Source organism: Echinops telfairi, unplaced genomic scaffold (assembly GCF_000313985.2).
Source record: "Echinops telfairi isolate 266 unplaced genomic scaffold, ASM31398v2 ScPeMD7_3533;HRSCAF=4204_0, whole genome shotgun sequence".
NCBI classification, from domain to species: domain Eukaryota; kingdom Metazoa; phylum Chordata; class Mammalia; order Afrosoricida; family Tenrecidae; genus Echinops; species Echinops telfairi.
In genome coordinates this window covers 5,305,603-5,330,669 of record NW_022107431.1, presented here as the reverse complement: position 1 = coordinate 5,330,669, position 25,067 = coordinate 5,305,603, and the positions used below count along the sequence as shown (strand labels likewise).

General features: G+C 49.2%; 1 protein-coding gene across 1 annotated transcript in view; it reads left to right on the top strand.

The window, feature by feature from the left end:
• PACRG (parkin coregulated) overlaps nucleotides 1-25,067 on the top strand; it is a 590,873-nt gene that overhangs the window by 470,270 nt on the left and 95,536 nt on the right. The window lies entirely within an intron of this gene.

Here is a 25,067-nt window from a genome sequence, read left to right as displayed (position 1 = left end):
GGAAAGCCAACGTGGTGCTGCCGGGTCACGGTGGATTCGGAGATGAAGGGGCCCTTTCCACTGGGGCCTCTCCGGTCTCAGACACGAGAACCACTCCGGAGTTAGCGCAGCCTGTGTTTCAGTGCTCCTCCCTATAGCCCAGGTTTAGAGAAACGTTAAAAACAAAAAAACCTCTCCTGTTTCTTTCTGAACACATCTGATTTAGAGATTTGGGCCTTAAAGTCAAAACAGGGCCTGGCTCAAAGAAATAAGCAGACATAAGATGCTAAATGAAGAGCAAGGGTCCTGTCTGGGCTGCTCGTCTTGTTTCTGCTCCACGCATGGACCCTTCTCCCAGGGGTCATCACCCCGAGGTGCCTGTTCAGTTCAGCGGCTCCCTCAGCTCTGGCTGCGGCCGTGACTGCCCTTGGACACCCAAAGTTGTCAGAACTCCCCGGTCCTCTTTCCCCACCGGCAGCTGCTTCCTGACGGGGGAGGAGTCAGTCTCCAGAAGCAGGCGGGCAGCTGGGCGTTTGTTCATCTTAAATCTCAAATCCCCAAGCCCTGGTCGTTTTCAGTCGCCTCCTGTGCCTGCCGACGGTAGCCGGCGCAGAAGGAAGAAGAATCGGTGCATTCGAATTCTAAAGCGGGCGAAGAATTTTGAAAGTGCCAAGGACGGCCTGACGCGCAAACAAATCTGTGTTCAAAGTGTAGCCAGCACGCTCTTTAGAGATGAGCATGGTGATGCTTCTCTTGTCCTTGGAGCATGCTATCAGGAGATAGCTGTCCCTAGAAAAGACACCAGGCTTCGTAAAAAGGGCATCAGCAGGGTAAAAAAAGGAAGACACTAGACAAGATGCTGAGATGCTCTGGGTGGGTTTGAACCTCCAACCCTTGGGTTACCAGCCAAACACATTCACCATTGCAACCTCTCACACTGCCCAAGGACTCCATAAACCAAACCCATTTCCATCCAGTCAGTTCTGACTCATGGTGACGCTCTATCAGTTTTATGAGACTGTGAATCTTTACAGGAGCAGACAGCCTTGTCTTCCTCCCAAGGCGAGGCTGATGGCTTTGAAGTAGCCCAATGACTAACTCACAGACGCTACTCGCCCAGCATCATGCACAGGGGCCACCACCCCAGGAGCCAGAACACAGCTCTCTTTTCTTCTGGTCTGGTAGTTGCTGTCTTTAGCTGTGTCAAGTTGGTCCCAACTCAGGTGAACTCATGTACAACCAGAAAAACACTGCCTGGCCCCACGCTGTCTTCGTGATGGCTAACACGTTCTAGTTCATCATGGTGCCCATTATGCCAATCCACTCCAAGGCTCTCCATCACCCTTGCTGGCCTTCTATTTCATCAGGACCTCCTCCGGCATTTGTTCCCAATGCCATGTGTCCCAAGCAAGCACATCGACAGTGTGTTTACCTTCCCCAAACGTCAGAGCAGCACACATCCTTAACCTCCTTATGAGCCTCTGCTGAGGCTCCGGGATGCTGCTGGACTTGCCAGAGGCCACACTGCTAGTTAGTGAATGCTGCCACGGGGCCTGGAAAATGGGTTAGACCCACTCCAAACCCGGGCACCCCACCATGCCACTGCCTTTTGCCACACTCTTTTGTTAATGATGGATTCAGCAAAGAATATGCAGGGCAACCTTCTGAAGCAGCAATCACAAGGACGCTTACCTATTCACAGAGCATCTCAAAGACCAGGCCAGCCAGCCCCCAGTGACCCAAATGGCCACTTGGGGACAGCAGAGTCCTGGGGCAGCTACAGGCAGCATGGAGGACAGAGAAGAAAGAGCCAATTCTCAATTATTCTGTGGGTCCCCAGAGAGGAACACTGTGAACTTGTTCCCAGTCTGTGCCTCTCCTACCAGCTGTCCCTCCCTCCCCCTTCCCTTGCCACGACCCAAGGACTTGTTCCCTGGAAGACTCGCCTCACACACGGGGGAGAGAGAGCTGGAGATGAATTGCCTAGGTGGCAAAAAAACAAAACAAAACAAGAAAGCCTACATACTCCTACATCTCCAGCCAATCATTTCCATGGGCAACATTTTTTTGGTTATTGTTCTGCAGACTGGGCCTTCGAGTTTCATTCCTAGTTAGTAATCTGAGTTTTGCTTTGTTTGCCTTTTGTCCTTCTCATTATTAACTAGCCTATCATCTAACTTGTTTGTCACTCGCTGGAGAAAAGGAGCGTGTGTGCCATCATCCCCTCAGCCCCACCTGGTCAGAACTGATAAGAAGCGTCCAGGGAGACAAGGGCAGGCCTTGTGGGCTATCAGGTTGCTGATGCCAGAGTAGCACTGACCAGGACCACACCACCACCCTTTTATTGGTCAAGATTCTCTCCCCCTCAAGCAGGTGACCCAGGAACGCATTTTAGGCTTGGCTTACTCATTTCCTCTTGCAGTGTCCACTAAAAGTGATTGCCTTCTCTGGACCCTTTGATTCCTACTGTTGTGTCGTGAGATAGTTCCCACCTCTCCTATGCTAGGGAACCAGCTGCCTCCCACCAGTAAGGAAATGCTTTCAACCATCTCTGGAGATTGGTGTTTGCATCAGGTCAACAGGTGGGTGATCATTGCTGAAGAAATTTCCAACGCGTCCCACTAGGGTTTGCGTAAATTAAAAGTTTCACTCTATCCTGATTCTCAGTTTAAAATACCATCCATTCAAGAAGAGTCTTTGGAATATTCTCTTGTCTGAAAAATCAGTCCAAATGGGACGATTGGAGTTTTTCTCTGCCTTCTTCCTTCATAATAGTAATTATCTTGTTGTGGCTAGGTACCTTCCAGGTGACCCCAGGTGATACAATGTCTCTCCAAATAGGGTTGTCAGAGGCCGTAATATTACAGGGTCTGATCATCAAGTCACAGTTACCCAAACTCACAACTATCAAGTGGGCCCCAACTTATAGACAGAGTGGACCTGCCCCTGTGGGTCTCTGAGACAGTAACTCAGCCCTAGCCCCTTTGTGATTGTCCAACTTCACTCAGCATCATATTCTCCACTTCCACCCATACCATGGGGTGCATCACAGTTTCATCGTGACTCCGTAGCACAGTGATTCTCAGCCTTCCTCAGACCTCAACCCTTTCTTACAGTTCCTCTTGTTGTGGTGACCCCCCAACCATAAAATTATTTTCATTGCTACTTCATCACTGTCATTTTGCTACTGCTATGAATCGGGTGGCCCCTGTGAAAGGGTTGTTTGACCCCCAAAGGGATCTTGACCCATAGGTTGAGAACCACTGCCTACACATTCCATAGCATACCATTGTGCCACACGAGTTCCTAAAGCTATCAGAGATCCTCACTGAATAATTGCATAGCTTACTAGATGAATGACAAAATTAAGCATGATCCTGTCTAATTGATACTGTGTGGTCATTTGTTCCGAAACCAACTGGTGATGGGCATTGCAGGGCATCTCAGCGTTGTCGTCGAGTGTGTCAAAATTCCCTTGGGCATACTCATATGAGAATTACATAAAAATTAGAACATCGGTGACCATCAGCAATCATCACAGAGAAGTTAAGAGGCTACCGATGCTGAGCACCAGAAGACAGGTCCATCTCACCGATTTTGACTCTTAGTGGAGCACCAGTGTGGGCTTGACTGACATACCTTTTGGACAGCAGATGGGCCCTCGCCAAAACCAAAAACTCATTGTCTTCAGGTTGGTTGCAACTTGTAACATCCCTTTAGAACAAACTGCCCCCATGGGTTTCTGAGACTGTAAATCTTTATGGGAGTAGAAAGCCTCATCTTTCTCCTGTGGAGCACCTGGTGGTTTCAAACCACTGACCTTGGGGTTAGCAGCTTAACATATGATAAAGTAAATGCAGTGGATGCAGAGGAGAAAAAGGTTCTTCAGGTTCTTAGGCACTAAGGAAGCATCGTGGGAGATGTGTATCGTGAAGAATTGGTGCAATCTGAATGGTCAAGAGGATGCCCCCTGTAATAATGGGGCTGGTACCCACTGCATGACCAGTAAACGTGTGTTGAATGAGGAGAGGAATGAGTGATTGAGTGATGCTATAAGGCATCTGAGGTAAAAAAAAAAAAAATTCATCTGAGAAAGGTAGGAAGGCACCGAAGGTTGTCCATGGTGTGCTGTGAGGATGCGTATGGTATCCTGGCTCCAGGGGAGACACCAACCAGGGAAGTAGAGGGAGATGAGCCAGGGTGGTGCTCTGGGACTGCTGAGGGCCCTGGAGGTCAGGCTGAACAGTGTGGACCTTGCCTTTCAGATTAGGACAGAAGGTCATTGCCTTTGACCAAGTCTTGTATCCTGGAAACAGTGGGGAGTCACTGGCAACTTACAAGGAAACACCCAGTGTTTTAGAAAGTGGTGCTGGTGGTCCTGATTTTAAGAACTTGGCTCCACGCTTCGCTAAAGCTTCTTGTCGGCTCCTTCCAGCAGCAGAAAGCTGTGGACTCATGGGCCCCTCTATCTAGCAGGAGTAGAGTAGAAGATAGGAGGGAGGGAGAGAAAGCAGTGGAGGAGGGAGGAGGGAGATAAAGAAACTCCTACCCTTGACTTGTACCCAAGAGATCTTTTCAACGTTGCTCTTTCCATGAGGGACCTCATCTAATCAGTGGACCTTCCCAAAGTGGCACAAAGCTTTCCCTGCAAGAAAAACTTAACGAAGCCATTTCCTGTTACGAACATGATTAAATGTGCTTCAGAAACTAGAAAACCATAGACTTATGATAAATAAATATATATGTCTACATGTCTGTCTATAGCTGTAATGAAAAAGGTCCGTCCTTGATTGATTTCATTCTGCACGTCTTCCTTTCTGCATTCTTAATTCCAAGCGGTGAACCACTAATGGGGTTTCAAAGCCACCACAGATGGACGCTTGGGCTGCAGGGAGCCCGACTCTGGGGATCTAACACCCTAGAGCAGCATTGTACGGCTTCCGAGCACGGTGGGAGGAATTCGATTCTGCCTTGCCAGAGCTTCACTATGAAAGGGTTTGCTGTAACCGTGTTTTATTATATTCTTATTGAGCCCAGCCAGTTGAAAATAGAATCTCTTCGCCATCCTTTAAAATTAGCCTTAAACTGCAGACAAAAGACAAAAATCAATGTCCAGATTTCGTTCCTTGCTCCCAGCTCCCTCAGGAAAGCGCCCGGGTGCTCATCTGCAAAGGCTCATGGATAACAGAACACGGAGCCCGTGCAAATTTAAATTTACAGCTGCATTTCTTAGTCAATCGGGGTCTATTTAACTGTCTAGTAATTTCTGGCTCGGCATCGTTAAGCGGATGCTATAGGTTGGTCTGCGCCGGCGTGCAGGTCCCTCGCACCGTCCGCAGACACTTCGTGTGGCCATGACCAATTACGGCCATCCGCTGAGCATCAACCAGTCATAAAAATGCTCCCACCGAAGACCTGAGCCTCCAGAGCTCCGTGGTCTTCTTAGCTGTCATACTTTATGAAGAAGTTTAAAGAGCTGTGAACAGTGCCTAAATAATGCTGCCAGCTATTTAAGTATCGTGTCTCATGAATAATTCCAAAGAGCACAGAAATACCCAAACAGTAAGGGCAGGCTCGAAATAAATTAAAGATAAATAAATAAAGGTATTACAGGTCTTCCCATCGGCTGTCCCAGGCTTACCGTCTCTAATTGTTCTTAGTGGAACAGACACGCTCATTGCTGCCTGCTCTCGTCGGAGGGAAAGGTAACCCGGGTTTCCTTCTACAAATCCACTTACTCCTCTCTATGGAGAACTGGACAGAACAAGCCTGCAAGATGGGCACCCTGTCTGACCCAGGCCTGAGGTAAGGGAACCCGTGCCCAGGCACCCAGGGTCACCCAGGGGTGGAGGAAGGGGCTGGAGACTGCCTAAGAGGCCCCCAAACAAGGGCCCCACTGGATGGGCAGGCTAAAGAGAACCAGCTGAGTGAGCCTTGAGACCTGGTGGGCAAATGGGGGGCCTCAGGCCAGATCACGACAGGTTGTTGTGTTTTCATGGCATGAGACCCACAAGGCTGAAGCGGCCGAGGCCCCAGAAGACAGCAGCTGTCCCAAGTGAAGGGTGACAGACTTGGCACGCCACCATCGGTCTGTAAGGCAGACACAAACAAAGCGGCCTGTGGGGAGCTTGCAGGACGGCCTCCACTCCGCCCAGGGCCCCCCAGAGGTGGAGATAAAGGAAGAGTAGACCCCAGCGCTGAGAGTTGTCACAAGGATTTTTTTCTAGGATCATAAAGTCAGCGGGAACAATCGACTAAATCAGGCTTTTGATAGAAAATGAAACTGCGCGAGAGAGATCAGGGGACCTGGTTGTAAAGCAATCCACATAATTCTGAAAACCAGGCCCCTTCTTCATAGGATATTCGGAAGCCCAGGCCTTTAGCTCAGCCCTGCCACATTCAAGGGTAGTTTAGGATCGTCACAGGAAATCCAGCTGTTTCAGATTGTCAGGGCTTAGTGATGCTAAATGCTGTTACTTTAATAATTGGTAGATTTCCCTACAGAGATGTTAGCCCTTCTTTAAAAAAAAAAAAAAAGGAAGGAGAATGAAGAAGACATCAGATGATCAAAGAATCGCTTAATAAAAAGCACAACCAGAGTGCTAATTGCAGCTTCATTGCCTCTCCATTAACCTCTGGGAAGATAATGGAGAAATAAAAAGACCATCACCTTAGTCCCTCCTGAACTATCCTGTAACATTGAGAACAACCCCCTTTGCTTGCTGGAAGTCTGGTTGTTATTGCAGTGGGAATGAATTTCATATTAAGTAAGCGGCCAAACAATGTTCTCTACTCTTATACATCCCAATTTTCAGTCCTGAGTCTGAGCCCTTCACCACACCTGATGTCCAACTGCTCGAGTGTGTGGTTCTGTCCCATCCGGGGGGCAAGCTGCTTCCCTCCCCCACCTCTTTCAACCCCCTTTCTCCTACTACCAATCCTGTTGAGTTCAGAACGGTGCTCTGTAGTGTTTTCTTGACCGGACCCAATCAGAATCAGTTCACACCTCCCCATGTGGGTTAGCCTTGACCCAACCACGGCACCCTTAGGATCTCCCTAACCGTGCTAAGCAAGCTATATCTAAGTATCGTTCACTTCCAGGAGGCCATTCACTTGGTCTGTTTCCCCCATGTGGATGGTGCAGGGCCCCCTAAACTGTGACCTGCCAAGCTATCGGAGTGCTCACCTGAGCTTCTAGGCCCAGCGCTGTCCTGAGAGAGCCTGAACCCATGACCTCGGAGACCCCCACGATGGAGTCCCAGGTGCTGGTGGATATCCCCTTAGGTCCCCCTATTCCACTCTGAAAGGAGCCCATGGGGCCTGATTCTTGATATCTGGGCCGACACAGCTCACCTGCCATCTGTGTGCCCTCACTTCCCCCTCTGAGCAGGCACAGGGTACACTCTGCTGATCTGAAAGTGACGTCAAGATGCCTCCTTCTCACATCCCCCTCAAACGTTTTCTCATGAGGCCTCTCTATTACACACAAACACATCTCAGAGACACGCACCTGTCTAGACATATGCACACAGGTGCACACAGAGGCACACATATGCATAGACACATGTACTCACACATGTATACAGGTACACACATGTGCATGCACACACATGCAAAGACACATGAATGCATGCACACAGCACAGGCACGCATGTCTGCCTAGGCATGCATACACACACTGCTACCTCCCAATATGGAGCTGATGTGGTGGGGAGATCAGCCCCCCATCACAGCCCATCTCTCCTATCCTGTTCCTACTGGTCCTTCCCTCTCAGCACACACCTGGGCCCATCCTGCCTCTTGTCCCCACTGGGCACGGTCACAAAGAGAACAAGGTGCAGGCTCATCTTTCTAATTCCTGCTGCCAGCTGAGACCTCTCCAACCCCCCATGACCCGTCCCCCACCCTGACAATGAACCTGCCTTTCTCACAGAACTCACCTCCCTGGCGCTACCTCCTTGCCTCCCAGAGTCATCTGTACCTTCCTGCCTCCTATCCCACTCTTCCACTTCACTCTGCTGCCCCAGATGAATTTCCCAGGCAGGAAATCGATCACACTCCCTTGATTTATCAGACATGTTCTGCAGGTTAGTTCCTCCTCCTTCTCCCAGGCCTCACAGAATGATAGGTGGCTTTCTTGGGCAAGAAATCCCAGCCCAGTGGCCAGGCCATCAAGAGATCAAAAGATAGGTTTTATTTGGTAAAACTGCTGCACAAAACCCCTATAGAATATTGAAAAGCAAGGATGTTACTTTATAGACGAAGGTGTGCCTGACCCAAGCCAGGGGATTTTCCATTGCCTCATATGCATGTGAAAGTTGGACATTGAAGGAGGTAGACCATAGAAGAATCAATGCGTTTGAATTGTGGTGCTGGAGAAGAATACTGAAAGAATCGTAGACTGCGAAAGGACAAACAGATCTGTCTTGGAAGAAGTACTGCCAGAATACTCCTTAGAGGCAAGGATGACAAGATTCATGTCACATACTGTGGACATGTTGTCAGGAGAGACCAGTCCCTAGAAAAGGACATCATGTTTGGTAAAATGAGGGTCAATGAAAAAGAAGGTGGCCCTCAATGAGAAGGATTGACTTAGTAGCTACAACAGTGGGCGTGAGGGTGGGAGCAGTTGGCACAGTACCTTGCGGGGTTTTGTTCTGTTGCGCATACGGTCGCTGTGGGTTGAAACCAACTTGGTGACACCTAACAACAAACGTGCTCAGGCACTGCCTGTTGTTGTCTGTCCCTTCACTGTAAAGAAGCCAGACCTCCATGTGGATACGTGGCAAATAACCGCCTTCCCTTAGAAGACGAAGCGTTCCTTGTAGCTGGAGGTCCGTCCTAGTCTCCTCTGTGTCCCTGGGGTGTAGGGTGTCACACACACACACACACACACACACACACCCACCATCCATGGTCAGTGAAGTCATGAGTCGATGATTCTGGAGTAAAAGCGCCAGAATAGCCAAGTCTCTTTAAAAGGCCACTTACCATATTTGTTGGTGGTAGTATAGAAAAACGTTCTAAATATCATTTTCTAAGAGCCGTATCTATTTATAGCAATACCTTTCCCCAAGTGCAATGATGTGGGGCTGTGTGCGTAGCGTGCCCCCACACCATGAGGCCTCACTTTCTAACATCAGGGACACAGGGAATGCGCGTGTTATCCTTGGCTCCTATGAAGTAGGCAGTCACCCAAGGTTCAGTCGATGTTGAATTGAACTGCTGCTGCATGAACTGTTGGGTAAGAGTTGCTTTCACATACCTGTGTCTCCCAGTTTTCAGAAAGCCACAGACAACAGTGAAAGCCCAAATCCATGTGCACGTCCCAGGGCTGTGAATGACCTTGAAAGTGAACTAATACAGATGGAGTTAAGTGAAAAGTTAACACCTTTCTTAGCATTTGCTCTCCCTTCCTACCCATTTTAAATTTGTTCTAGTTTTGTTGTTTGCTGCTTTCTTTTGAATTGAGGTCTTTCTCTGTTTTATTTTTGTCATTGTTGTTTAGGGCCTTGTATGGTTTTCTGTATTTGAAATCCAGGAGGTCTTTCTCTGTTTTATTTTTGTCATTGTTGTTTAGGGCCTTGTATGGTTTTCTGTATTTGAAATCCAGGAGGGGTAAATCCATAGAGATAGGAACTGGGTTAATAGTTTTTTAGGGTCAGGGCAGGGAAAGTGGAGAATAATAATGAGTACAAGAATGTAGAAAAAGTTCCCAAACTGATTATGGTGATAATTGCACAACCCTTTTAATATGTTTAAACGTTGAATTGTATGATGTACAAATCACAGGTCAATTAAACTGTTAAAATTGCGGGGGGGGGGCAACCTGTGTGTAATCAAAATGTTTGATTAAAAAATAAAAATAGAAAAGGATAACTCTGAATCAAAGGATATATGTTTAAGTTCCCCCAAATCTTCAATAGGCTACCTACTGTGCTCCCCTGGCGGTGATCGTGATAAAACATTGTTTGACTACCATGTGGGTCGTCCACCCCCAATCCTCTTTAAGACTTGGGGTGTTATGATCTGAATTTTGTCCTCCTCCCCTCCCCCAAATATGTGTGGTGAATCCTAGCCCTTATGCCCTGATTTTATTATCACGTTTGGAAATAGATTTTCTTTGTTAAGAGATGTTAGCATATGTTTCTATGTTATGTTAACAAAATAACTTCTATGTTATGGTAGGTTAACATATATAACTTGTGATGTATGTCAACATATATAACTATGTTAGTGATATGTCAGGTTAGGCATAGAGAAGCTAGCAGAGATGGAGGAAGAAAAATACTTCACCACACGAAGGTCACCAAGGAGCACAAGAATAGAGACAAGGAGCCTCCCCTAGAAGCAAAAAGAAAGAGAGAAAGAAAGCCTTCTCCTCAAACCGGCACCCTGAATGGGAAATTGTAGCCCTTAAACTGTGATGAGTGTGACCCACGGTGCTGGGGGAGAATACTGAAGATAGGAAGAGCGAACAAAGCTGTCTTGGAAGAAGTACAATCAGAATGTTCCTTAGTAGCAAGGACGGTAAAACCGCATCTCATGATTGTGGGTCTGTGATCAGGAGAGACCACCCCAGGGAAAGGACATCATGTTTGGCGCAGTGGGGCATCGGTGAAAAAGAGGAAGGCCCTCAAGTAGGTGGAGCGGCACAGTGGCTGCATCCATAGGCTCACTCACACCTGACAGCAGTTCTAAGGATGGGGGTTGTTCTGTTGTACACAGGGCTGCTGTGAGGGTCAACCAACTTGATGCTCCCCAACAACACATGGTGAGGAAATTAACTTGTCACAAAAGTCACCCGCATGTGGTATGGAGGGGCCCTAGTTCCCAGGGCCGAAGGTCTCCCACTCCGGAACCAGGGGCTGCCCTTTGAGCACAGAGGTCCCCTCCAGCAGGGCAATGGGAAGCATCTGTGTTCTGAGTCACTTTGGTGGCTCTTATCGCACTGCGTCCTGTTTCATTTTTGTTACACTTTCTGTACCAACATTCCCTCCATAGTTGCGATTACAATGTAGGTCATGCCTGGCTCTGTGAGCTGCTCTTGTACTGTGTCACATCTGAGGACGGCTGTCCTCATCCATCTAGATAGCGCACGTCAGCCGTGGGGAGAGGATTCCTTCACACAAAGCAAGTGGGAGGCTGAGGGGCTTTCAGAATGCCATTCATCTGTAGTTATTTTATTGGGAACAATTAGGAGATGCATCCTGGGACCTGAAAAACACCTCTTACATTACATTTCCCTTTTAAGCCATCTACATACTTTCCTTTGATATTGTGGCGAGCCGGGCACTTTCAGCCTACCAAGACGTGAAAGGAAAACTGTAAAAAATGCCAATGGTGCTTGTAGGGTGGTGGAATGGGATGATACGGCAGAAAACATTTCGCAAAGGAAAACCAAAAACAAATTAAAGCGGAGATGTGCCTAATTCATGCACAAAGCCCCTTTGTGTGATCAAAGCCAGCACTCCAGGCACCAAGAATGTCCACATCTAACCCAATTTTGCTGAAGAAAAGTCAGACCCCAGATGAACGGAGAAGAGGTCAACTGGCAAATGCACAATCGCTGTAATGACGGATGCCAGTTGGGGGTAATGCAATTCTGTAAGTGTACACTTAGCCAGTTGATTAACACGGCGTTTTCAGGCCTTTTTAGGGGTCGATGGAACGGAGAGGAGGATCTTGCTGACCAAGCACTTACTGCATCATGGAATGGAACTAGGAGTTGTATGCCTGACTCATTTATTACCTGACACCTTTAAAGGCTGAATATCACTGCCGGTTATTTACTGGCCCAAGTGCCTCAGTGAACACCTTCGAGATGGATGGTTTCCTCGCTCCCTGCCACACGAAAGAGCAGGCCTTCCGTTTCACTCTACCTCTGAAAATGTGGCGTCGCAGCCCCTCGGCAAGCTTACTCTGCTGGGGGGGGCCTGCAACTTAAGTTTGGGGAATGGTTTCCATCGGCTGTGAAGCCACAGGCCTTCGCAGGAAGTCAACTGTTCCCAGAGGTACCTATGCCACGCCCAGGGCTCTCCCAAGCTGTATCAACCAGTACAGAGACCCTGCTGTCCCCAGGCCCTGACTCAGTGGGGCACCTTCCCGGTGGCCCATCACGGAATGCCGTGGCCTAGATCTGGGGGCACTGAGAGTCGTGAACCCAACTATCAAGTGACAGGGATGGAACCCAGAAATTAGGGCAATCGCTCCAAGAAGACAAACTCAGACGGGCCAGACGGGCCAGTCAGTAGTAAAAGGCAGCAGGTGTCTAAGGCAAGTCTTGACGAGAGAGCTGTGAATCAGACTGACTTTCCCTCATCAGTAATATGGCAAATTAGGAAAAACAACCCATTGCCCTCCTAACGGTGAACCTTTAGACTGTAAACACACCAGCACTGCTTCATCAGCAGCCCGGAAACATTCCTGAATGGTGTATGAATAGGATTTCAAATGAATGTATGAACATTCTGACATGAATTCCAACCATCTAGATAGGTTTGTTTGCTTTTTCCGCCATTGTTACTATCAGAAAAAAAGAGGCCTCTCTACCAGACAACCGCCTTGAGCCAATGTTTAAATGTAAGGTTTCCAGCTGCACTGCTAACTGCAAGATCGGCAGTTCAAAGCCACCAGCTGCTCCAAAGGAGCAAGAGGAGGCTGCCTCCTCCCCTAAAGATTGACAGCCTTAGAAACCCTAGTGGCTACACATTGCAGCAGTTTGAAACCATCAATGGCTCTGCAGGAGAAAGATGAGGCTCTCTGCTCCCATAAACAGTTAAGAGCCCCGTAAACCCACAGAGGCAGTTCTGCCCCATTCTACAGGGGCACTACGAGTTGGCATTGACTCTGGCGGTGAGTTTGAGTGAGATGAGTCAGGACTGACTGGATGGCAGTGTGCTGGGCTTGTTTGGGTTTGGTTTGGTGGACAGCTAAAATGCTGTCTGGTTGGTACAACAGCATTCACTAGACTCAAGTGTTGACACAGATCCTTTGGGAAGGGGCTCAGGCCCAAGGCACCAAAGTCAGTGTCGAGGTTAAATGTCTGTCTGAAAACCTTCTACCGACCTGGCAGACCGGCACAGGGGACTTTGAAAGAAAGTACTTGCAAATGAAATTTACATTTCTTTTCTTAGAGTAGAGAAAGCGATCCATTTCCCACTTTTCTTCCGACTGAAAGGGCAAAGATAGTTATAAGAATCAAAGTAAAAAAAAAAAAAAAAAAGGGAACTCCCCAGTTGAGAGGTTCAGCAAAATGCACTGTAGATCTCAGAGCTGGCATTGAATAAAAGCACACGGCTCTTCCTCTAAGACTGTAAAGTCCACTCACCTGTTCTGCAGGCCCACCCCAAAAGAAAGTCAAGCAGAGATTTGTCTTTTGTGAGCTTTAGATTTCGTGTCAACTTGGCTGGGCCAGGGTTCTTGGCAGTTTGGCAGTTGAGGGCCTGCCCCAGGATATGACCTAACCCACCATCATCAACCCCTTGATGGGAGCTGCTGTGAGCAGCCAAGCAGTTGTGGGAAGATTAGGGTGAAGGGCACCCCCCCTTACTCAAGTCACAGCCTCGATGCAATTAGAAATGTGTCTCCTCAGGAATGTGGCCTACTTCCTATATAAGGTGGCACTGTGGGGAAGCTCACTCCCTTCTTGCTGGATCTGGATCCTACATCTGGCTTGCTGACCTCCTATTTCTTGGGATTTGAGCCAACAGCCTGCCATACTGCCTGCCCACCCTGGGAGCCATCAGCAGCCTGTCATCTGATCTGTGAGCCTCAGATTCATCTGCCTTTGTATCCACCTGCCTGTGGTCTTCCTGCTTCCTGGTTCACAGCCCCCACAGCTACACAAGTCAGGAGAGACCTAGCTTCGTATCTGACCCACATACTTGAACTGCACTTACCTATGTTTACAATCACATGAGTCATTTTCTTGATATAAATCTTTCCCTCTCTTCTCTCTCTCTCTCTCTCTCTCTCTCTCTCTCTCTCTCTCTCTCTCTCTGTATTTATGCATATCTGTATATCACTGTCTTTGTTTCTGTAGAGAACCCAGCCTAGCACACCTCTTTCCTATGATTATTTCCATCTTATTTTGTCTTTCACATGTGGTGCCCATTCCATCTGTAAAGTACACAAGTATCTCAGAGATTTCTAAGGAAAAGTATTATTCAAATTCAAGTTAGAAAAAAAAGGATGACTAATGAACCCGTTGTCCTGGAGAACATCATCAGCGTGCATGGTGCACACCCTTTCTTCAGTGTCCACTCTGTGTTGCTCTCTGCCTGCTAAACCTTTGGCCAGTTGGACATCAGTGCATCAAACATAGTAGTACAAAAATGAGATTGCCACCACCCAGCCAAATCCCCTGTCAACCTCCAGATCAAAGCTGAGTTAAAGACATCACCAACCCTCCCCACCCCAATGTTACTGAGGAGTAAAATCTTAGCACTGGGTTTGACGCTCTCTGCCTTTGGCCTGCACCCCTCTTTGCTTCAGCCCCTCACTCCCTGTGATGTGTTGCTCTTACCTCACTTCTGCTTCCCCGGTCTACTGTTCCAAGCAGAGTCCTATCCTCTTGCTGCATGGTCCACTCCACGAGGCCTGCCCTGTCATTGACCACTTTGCACTATCACACATGGACACCTCTTTGGGCCTGACCTCTCTCCTCTTAGTGAAGGTACATACTTAGGTCATTGATTAGGATTCTCTCAGCCCCAGGACTATATATATGACGGTTGGCCGTGAGATCCTGTGTCTCTCGCTCCACTCTCACTTGAGCCTTTTGTTCCATGCCATCTGACATCTCATTGGTGGGCCCTACTCTACACTGGGCCGCTGGGCCCTTTCCTCTCCTTCCTTCTGTCCATAAGCCGAAAAACCTTCTTCTGCCCCGCTTGTCCACTCCACCTAGGAAACCCCTCTTTGTGCTTTGAGATTGTTCTCCAATCAACCCCGTCTCCTCTCCTAGGCCACATCCCTTGAAACCTGCAGAACTCTCCCTAACAGCTCCCTCGTGACACCAGTGTTCTGCCTTGCTTCTGTCCTACTTGTCCTGTACCCAACGTTGACCACAAGCATCTTCAAGACTGTGTCTTAGCCCCTCACTCCAGCTCCCTCCCAAACCAGCAACGAGCACTGAGGGGCTGTCTGTTGACTTGGTTTCAGTGAATTCTAGTTTTGTTTTTTGGTTGTTGTTGTTGTTTTTTAATATATAAAAAGACTGGAACCAGCAGAAGAGGTCACAAGCTTGCTTTTATACTAAAAACAAAGCACAGTTGTGCAGCTGACTGCAGAATTTCTGGGGCTTGGTGGGAATGAGACAGGGAGAATCCTCAGAAGCCAGCTGACTGCTGGTCAAACCAGGTGCCAGGAGAGAGGGGGAGAGCGAGCGAGCGAGAAAGCGTGGATTCTATAGTGAATGAAGGAAAATAAGATGCACAGTGGGGAAGAACACCGACATTCTTGCTAATGAGCCTTCAAGTATTATTTTTTGCAAAGAATACCGGAATTATTTCGGCTCCCTTGTTGACTAATTTGTGTGTTCTTCCTACAGATACTTTCGGAGAAAGCCCTATTGTCTGGCTCCTCCGCGCTGACACACTGGCCATTGTTTGGAACTGTAATCATAGCGCACATAGCTGGGAATGTGGGCCGAGGGATGGCGATGGCAGAGCCTCCCCCTCGGCTCCCTGCCACACTGGGTGCTGTGTTCTCTCCCTCCCCCCGCAGCCCCTTTGTGAAACGTGTGACGACTCTCCCCCAGACACATTTGCAGTTTGTTATCAGCCATAAAAATGCCTCTGTGGGCCTTGTTTTGGAACATTTAAACTTTGTTGGTCAGGCCCAAGATGCTAATGAATGGGGCGCTGTTTCGTTTTCGGTGCAGGTTTCCGACCGCGCATAACCCTGGTGGCGCCGGCCTCTGAGGCTCCCATGAAGAAGCCGAGGAGATGTGTCCTCCTTCTAGGCTGTGTTTCCTTCTGCCTTCTCAGCCGAGGCTGCAGGCTCCCGGTTCAGGGGGCCGGCAGGGGCTTGGGACAGGTGCAGACATCTGTGGCAGTGTGTAGCAGGTGGATGTCCCAGGATCCAGGCTGTACAAAACCTCAGACACACTCCGGGACCCCCTGCAGCTCCCATTTCCCCAAAGGCCCAAGACTGCCTCGTGCTCTGTAAGCTCATAAAGCCAGGCCCGCAGCCCCTGGGAGACGAGGCCTTTTGATTCCAGACCTAGTGGATGGTAACGCTTTACCTTTTCCCCATTAGAAAATGACCATTGGTTGCTTGGTGTAAGCATGGGTAGGCTTTCGGCCAAATGATTATTTAGGGCCAAGCAGAGGACTCTAACCCGTCGCAGACACATGGGTGTCGAGCCAGGGGACAATTTCAGAGCCTCCGTTTTCAAGTTGGGCATGCCACTCCGTGTCTGGGTGGCCAGGTGACGATCCAATCACAGGAATAAGTGTGGCCGCGCTGATGGTTTCCACTTTAGGAGGCCACGCTTAGGTCAGAGGGTCTAAAGTGATGGCCTGCCTTTCCAAGGCCTTTCTGTTGGGTTTTCTCTTTGGTTCTGAGCGCCAGTGTAGACGTTTCTAAGACAAGGTGTGGGGAGTTGAGGTCAGGGTTAGTACTGTCACTTGGAAACATTGGAACAAGGTGGGACAGGGTAGGCGAATCCTGACAAGGCCATTCCCCACCACCACCACCACCCTGCGCCTTCAGACTGGGCATGTTGAGGCAAACAGTTCTTCACCTCCACGTGTAAGAACCAACCGTGAGTAGCCTGGTGCTAAGTGGAGAGGCGCTAGGGAATGAGGACAAGGATTCCCTTGTATCCTTGATAGTTTCTTGGTATCCTTGGTTTCTTCATCATGGGACTTAATTGGGCAGCTTTCTTCTAAGGCGAGTTTTCACCCCTCCACGACAAGGGGAAAGCTGATGCCAATGTATTCCAAAGGCTGTGTGTATCTGAAGCCTGTCCAGGAAAACACGGATGAAGAGACTTCTTCAAATGCATGTCAGCTCCAGGGTGCTGTTACTTCAGCCTGAACCCCTCCCTTTGACCGGAGCTGGGCCATCTGGGGTGGAAGGAGGGTCGGCCTCGGAGTTGCTTTATCCTAGAGAATCAAATTCACAACCCCTGACGGGGACTGAGTTCCCAGTACACAAAGTAAGCACAGGCTCTCTTCTGCTTTCCTACTGACTGATAGGGAGCATGCAACCCCATGCAACACCTTGCTTATTGGGTAATCCGCCCCTAGATGGCTGCTGGAGCCCACCATCCAGTCTACGTCTGTAAAGACCACTGCCTTGGAAACCCTATGGTGGGGCAATCCTCCTCTGTCCACCAGGGCTCCACACAGCGGGTTTGGTTTTTGGTTGGTGACACTATCAGTCCTCTGGTCAACTAGGACCTGTATCTGAAATCTCTTCCTTTGACTTCTTCCTCCCTCTCCCCCAACATCATCTCTATGGCCAGGCTTGCCAGGGTCTACGTTCCTGGAAACTTAGAGACTCTCACCGCTGGGTGACAGAGGACAAGCTGCCTAGCTGCTCTCAGCCTTCAGGGAAGTGAAATGAGAATAATGAAACTCACCTTAGCAAAGGTGAGGCAAAATTGTGTGCTGGGAAAACACCTGCTTGACGAATAGTGGACATGACGCTCAATAAATGTTAGCAGTCCTCGTTACAGCTATCGATAAATTTACATCTTATCTGAAAGTCTAATGAACGAATGTTAAGTAGTCAACAATTTCATTATGCAATCAAAGAAGAACGAGAAGGAAAGAATTAAGGTACACACGTGTATGTCTGTACATAACACAAGACCTAGGATGAGTAAATCTACCAAAAATAGGTGAGTAGGCAGATGACTAGGTAGGTAGGTAGGTAAATGGGCAGATGGGCAAATGGGTGGATTGGTGGGCAGGTTAGAAGGCAGAAGGGGGTGAGAAGGAAAGAGGAAAGGAGGGAGTGAAGATAGATAGATGATAGATAGATAGATAGATAGATAGATAGATAGATAGATAGATAGATAGATAGATAGATAGATAGATGTTGTTATGTGCTATTGAGTCAACTCCAACCCACAACAGCCCTGTGCACAACAGAAAGAAGCACTGCATAGTCCTGGGGCAGCCTCGCAAGTGTTCCTGTGCCTGAGCCCCTTGAGGCAACTGCTGTGTCCGTCCGCTTAGCCAACGGTCTTCCTCTTTGTCGCTGCCCTTCACTTTACCAAACATGACCGATCTGTGATCGATAAGGAGAGAGGGAAGGCAGATGAGCAGACAGAGAGGTGGTTTGGTAAATGAATAAGTAGTAGAATGTGCAAATAGTAAAGACACAAGGCAGGGAGGAAACTGGATTTTAAAAGAATAAGTAGAATTTATGGTTATTTTACAGAACTCTTTTAAAAAATACGTAACCTAAAATCTTTTTTTTAGATAATTTTCCTTCCACCAGAAAAAAAAAGACATTTAATTAGTGGGTATTTAACTTTTTGCACAGAAAGAAAATTCCCTTTGAATTCAGTTATGCCTGGATTTTGTTACTGCTAATCAATTTTCATTTCCACAGACATTTTTCGCCTTTTCAGCTGTCCCAGGAGTGTAAATCTATTTCGAAATTAATTCTCACTGTAAAAGAAGAGACCAGTCATCTGTAATGCTATTGTCTAGAGATGAACCACACAAAGATGCCCCCTCAGCTCTTGTCCTTAGGAAGCTGGCCCTTATTCTTTATTCCGATTTAAATTTTTCTCTTTTTGCCTTCCATTTTAAGGATATTGACCAGGAGTGAAAGTAAGAACAGGGATAATCTTACCTTTCAAAGCCACCCAGAACTAGCCACCGCCGCAGGGCAACGAGAAAGAGTTCTACCTCAGCCACCGGTCCAGGTGCACAGAGGAAACAAGCTAGGTTGTGATGTCATAGAAAACATGTCTAAACTGGCAAGGGAAACTGTGGGCAGGTCATTCAGATTTCACTAATTTACTGATTTTAATGTAGAGGAGGAGGCCACACCCCTACCTGTGCGACTCTCTCCCAAACCCCGGCTCGTCTCTGTGGGTCTTGGTAGTAGTAGAATGAATGTAAACACTTTGGTCCAGGAATTTGCCTCTCTTTGGGAAACAGCCATTCTTACCTGATATTTCCAAATGGCTAGCACACGTCTGAACTGAAAGAATCAGATTACTTATTCGTTATTCATTTATTCATGGTGTCTCTTGTCAACACAAACACGTGCACATACACACTGAATCACACACATACATGCACATACATATTAAGTCACACATGCGCGCGCACATCTAATCCCTAGATGCTCGCATTCTGACCTATAGCATGAGCTTGGCTTCACCCTAAGGCAAAACCGTTGGAACCTTGGACTCCGCACACCAAGGGCGTGGCTGCGGGCACCTGCCACATTCTTCTGAGTTCACACATACTTTCCAAAACCCACGTGGTCTAGAGTAGGAGAAGGGATCGGGTTTCAGAGCCCGGCCTCCGGATGCCTCGATGGAACCCGCAGTGAGAGTGCTCACTGTCTGTGAGCCAGACCAGTGTTAACCTTTTCAGGCTCGGAGTGAGCCCCTGGCCATTTGAGCTGGTAGACCAGAGACTCTGAAAATCCCTCTGGAGTTTCTGTTCCCCGTTTTGTGATGCTACATGGGAGCCCTTTTCCTGAGTGGCAGCCATGCCGGCTTCCTTGGGACTGAGTGGCTTCTCAGAAGACAGCAGTGCTAACATGGCCACAGTGGGGCTCAGTCTGCTTTGATGTGTCATTGAGTTGGGGCCATGGACCATGGTGTTGCTGCACCTGAACTTCTGCACACCCTGTCCTGTGGAAGCAGGGCCCAGTGTGCCCAGGCCCTGCTGGCTGGAGCTGGGCCAGGAGTCAAAGGCCTGTCTCCCGGGGGCTCTTGTCTATGAGCTCTTGCTTACCTTTGCTTGTCTTTCTGATGGTTGGGGTTCTGTGTGCTCCAGGGTGTGTGCCGTCCCCACCTGGGACCCTCTGATTTCTTACCTTCCACTGTGTGGAACAATCACATGGAAAGGTAGAGAGATCCACGTGGGAACAGAATCCCAGAGCAGCCTTACAGAAAATAAAAAGAGGTGACTCTTTTTAGTAGGGCTGCTGAGAAGTTTTAATTTTACAGAAATGGTCTCTCACAAATCCTTTTACCTCTTGTTAGTTCTTTCTACTAACTGGCCAGCCCGCTGCCATCGGGATGACTCTGGCTCCCAGGAACCCTGTAGGCAGAGTGAAGCTGCTTCCTCGGGTTCCAAGGTTGTAAATTGTTAAGGAAGCCACTGCCTCATCTTTCTTCTGCAGAGCAGCTAGTGGCCTTGAACCGTAGGCCTCTACAGTCAGCAGCACAATAGCAGCCCACTGTTTAACTCAGACATCCAATCTTTAGTCAGAAGACAGGTGTGTGTCAAGAGATATGGAAGAGCATGCCCACTGAGCCTAAGGCTGAGGGCGTGGGAAGGGGGAGCACACAAGGGAGGCCAGTGAGTCCTGTGCCGACATTTCTGTCATTAGAAACTAGAGACCGATTCACTCAAACCCCCACCTGGCCATTGTCGATGCCGACTCATAGTGACCCTACAGGATAAGGTAAAGCTGCCCCTGTGGGTTTCCCAGATCATAACTCTACAGAAAGAGAAAGCCTCCTCTCTCTCCCAAGAGATGGATTGCAGTTGGCAAATCTGCTTCCAGAGTGTTCCAAGTGTTACAAAGCCAAGACCTTGAAGAAGACTAAGGTGCACTTGACCCAATCCTCAATTGCCTGCCAAAGCTGGACGAGGGATAACGAGTGTCCGGGAGAATCGATGCCTTTAAATTCTTGTGCTGGCAAAGAATAGTGAATAGACCACGACTCTCAGAAGAACAAACAAATCGCCGTGGAAGAAGTACAGCCAGAATGCTTCTTGGAAGTAAGGACAGAGAGACCAATCCCTGGAGAAGGGCATCGTGCTTGGTAAAGCAGAGGGGCACAGAAAGCGAGGGAGGCCCGCCACAAGCTGGACTGACACAGTGGCCGCAGCAACGAGCTCAGAGACCGGCAGAGGAACGGCGGTGAGGACTGTGCGGGCAGGACCGATCGACCGTGCTTGGTTCCGTTGTGCATTGGGTCGCTGTGGCTGGGAACCACAAGCACGGAGACCTGAGTGAAAGCATGGGCTCCTCTCCTGTCCTCCTGTCCTCCTGTCCTCGGCCGCCTCACTCCTCCCCTCCGCCGCCGCGTGCTGCGATGTCTGCCTCGGACCACTGTGGGAAACTATGTCAATGTGTGTGTTTAGGGGCGGGGCGTAGTATATGAGTTAGGAATTTCACGCCTGTGTTTTCCCACATTCTGCCAACAGGAATAATAGAAATCCGATACACACCTTGCCACCAACGGTCACATTTTGTGATTCTCCTCCCCACCCCCCAAGTTCAAAGAGAAGTAGCTGCCATGATCGTTTGCACGTTAAAATGAGGAAGCGTGAACTCGGACCCAGCGGGACTTCCAGCAAAGTGATCTTGGATCGATCAATTCCTTGCCTGTAATTTACCGGAGAATTCATAGCCTCCCCCCACCAAACACACACACACACACAAAATGAAATCAAAATATATGAAACTTGACCTGAATTCCGCATGAGAATAGTCAATTGGGAATACGCCCGCTCAATAAGCACTCTCCCGGAGGGTGTGAAGAGAGAATGTTCAAGGAGACGTTCTGACATGAGGGACCCTGTTGCGCAAGAATGGCCTGGAGACCTACTTCCGTAAGGACGACAGCCCGGGACGGCCCACGGAGCACAGTCTGCCCACAGGGTCACCGGGAGCCAGGATGCCATCCACAGCGATGGGCTCATGGGCTCGGGGTTTGAAATGAAGAGGTCCAGACTCAGTTTGGAAGATGGAAGGAGAGCTCATCTTGTGGGGTGCCTGGTCGGACTTGTGGCCTCACAAAGCCAGAAGGGAGGCTGCAGAGGGAAGCCCCCAAAAGCCAGAGACCCGGGAGTCAGGGAGTCTTCATGTGGCCCTGGGGGAGGAACCCCAATGCCCGTTTGCACAGCTGTGGAGGACACATGGTTGTCACTCCTCTTGTGTCCCTCACCTTCCTTCCTCTCCTGCCCACAACTGTCATCCCTCAAGAACCTGGACTTCCCGTGCCTCGTCCTTGGGAATTTATATGGAGCAGGCGCTTGGCTCGCCTCCCGTTTGGGGAAGAAGCTGCCTTCCACCTTCTGTTCCTGAGCTCAGATAACAGCCGTCCATAATGTGGGCATCACACTCACAGCGTCCTGGAGGAAGCAGCCCTTCTCTGTTCCTTCCAAACACCCGGGACCATCATGGCAAAGCCAGGCTCCTTAAACTACCCGGGGACCACGGCCCACAGGCAGGGCACCACCACCAGGCTGGCTTGGTAGCTTGGAGGACTAAATTGCTTTCCGATTTAAATGACAGGGGGCTGGTGCATGGTCAGAGCGCTTCCCGGCTTGGCTCGCGGAAGCTGCTGCCAGCACACAGGCGAGCTGCTCACGTATGGCATCAGCATTCCTCTTTGGGAATAGCTGGTCACAGTGCTTCAGCCCTGGTGAGACCCCGTACAGGGAAACGGGCCGTATCCACGGAGAGCCTCCTCAGAGCTCATGTCTTCCTGAGGGCGAGTCCCTAGCACAGCGGTTCTCAACCTGTGGGTCTCGACCCCCTTGGGGGTGGAACAACCCTTTCACAAGCATCCCTTGTGAAAATTGCTATTCATAATAGCAATTATGAATTGCTACCCAATTCATAACAGTAGCAAAATGACAGTGGTGAAGTAAAAACGACAATAATTTTATGGTTGGGGGGTCACCACCACATGAGGAACTGTATGAAAGGGCCACAGCACGAGGAAGGTTGAGAACCACTGCCCAAGAACATCCCCACCCAGCTTCGAGGGACAGGAGTGGGGACTTGAGAGTTCTGCGTGCCACAGCCCTTGGGAGGGTCTTCCCCGTCGTTGCTCAGAGCTCCCGTGGGGTGCGGGGTCTGCGCGTCCCCGAGGGAAAGGCTGAGGTGGCTGTGGGGACAATCACTTGGCCTCGGGACCCCTTCCTCCTAGAACAACATGCTTGCTGGACAGTCCAAGTCCTGCATCCCTGCTTATGAATCTTCATTTAGCTTCTCCGCCTGAGCCTAGTGAGAGTCGAAGGGCAGCCAAAACGGAGGAGACCTGCGACAAGGTGACACAGCGGCTGCAACCACAAGCTCCAACGTAACAACCATCGTTGGACGGCTCCGAACCGGGCAGTGTTTCCTTCTATGGAACAGAGGGTCCCCGTGGTGTTCACACTCTGATGGTGTCCTTCCTACTGAGGCGAAGATTCATCTCCCGCCATCCTGAAGTAAAACTACTGGCCCACCCAAGCCAAACCAAGCTCACTGGCTTCCAGGGGATTCCGACTCATGGCGCCCTGACAGCGAGGGAGCTCAGGCTGAATAGAGCCGGCCCTCTGCGTGGAGAAGGTAGAAGTGGGTGTTGGATTGACGTGACTGTCATCTCCACACAAGCTGGGGGCTGTTTCTCCTGGGGAGCAGCAAGTGGATTCAGACCACTAACCTTTCGGTTAGCAATTCCATACTTACCCCACTGTGCGTCAAAGTCAATGTCATTGTCAAGATCATTCTGGCCTATTTTTCTTTTCCCTTGAGGAGGAGACTTCAAAAACACGTGGAAAACTTCCATTATCTTCTACTTCTCTACACACTTTGTTGAAGCTCCCTCGTGTCCTCTGTCTTGTCCTGTTTCCATGCCTCCGCGCCCTGAGGAAGCCTGGGCCACTTGGATAATAGCATCAAACGCCCACAGTGGATTTCCCCCTACAAACATGCAGTCTAAACCAGTCAGGATCTGTACCTGTCTCTTTGGAAGAAGTGCACATCCACACTCTTATTTATTTATTTTTACGGCGATAAAATTAGGAATCCGTGTTCACCAGCCAGGAAATGGGAGCGTGGCCGGGCCTGTGTCAGCAAAGGCGGTCTTCACTCAAACACTGCGCCCACCAGATGGACACTCCTGAGGAGGAGTCAGAACTCGGGCGGCCAAGCTGCCAGGCGCTGGAGAGCAGATGGAAGTGGTGTGTCTGGGGCCCCAGACTCTCGGGGGCGCCTCCCTCTCTCCTCGCAGTTGGCTAACATATTGCCACTGTCTACACGAGCATAACTTAATAGCCCATCCGAATGGCTTGGTGGTGAACGGGGTGTTATCCTGTTAGCAAGCTAGCCTGCGTCGCATAACTTAGCCCGGAGTTTATTTTTGCTTGATTTGGGTGTATTCGTCTTGAGGAATAAGGCTCACGTGCTGTAAAGAATGGAAACACTATCAGAGGACACAGCTGCGGGCACACCAAAGCAAGGATCGTTTTACAGGAAGTCAAACAAACAAACAAACAAACAAACATCTGCACGTGACCTGAAGGGCAACACTTACTCCAGAGGAAAGATGCGAAGAAAGGGGGCAGGGAGACCAGAACGTTAGGAACCGAACAAGCAGACCACCATTAAAGAGGATGTAGACGTTGTGCCAAAGGTAACTGGATGACCGACCCCCCAGCAACCTGGGAATTGCCAAGCTGTCACCAGAAACATACTGAAATATTCACTGTGACAAAAAGAATGAAGACTTTTTTGTTTCTATTCATGAAAAACATTTGAGTGCCTCTTTTTTATTTTCTCATTACTTCCCACCAACATGGGATGAAGGAGGTGGTGAGCGTCGTGGGTTTCAGCAGCACGTGAGTTAGAGAAAGGAAAAGAGCAGGCCCTGGAATTCGAGAAGAATGATGTGTGCTTTTTTGTTTAATTCAGGGGGAGCACTTGAATTAATTTTCACCTACAGGCTTGTTATGTATCTCTCTTGTCTATGTGGATGTGTACAGGCCTCTGTACCCTATGTGCACATATGTATATGAGGGGGTCGGGCTCTAGCGAGTTCTTGGGAAAATCCTCTCTAAGTGATGCTTGAATGGAAAAGGCCTCTCAGAGGGTTCTTGCTGCTAGGTGCTATCAAGTTGGTTCCGACTCACAGCCACCCCGTGTGGCACCCCCCA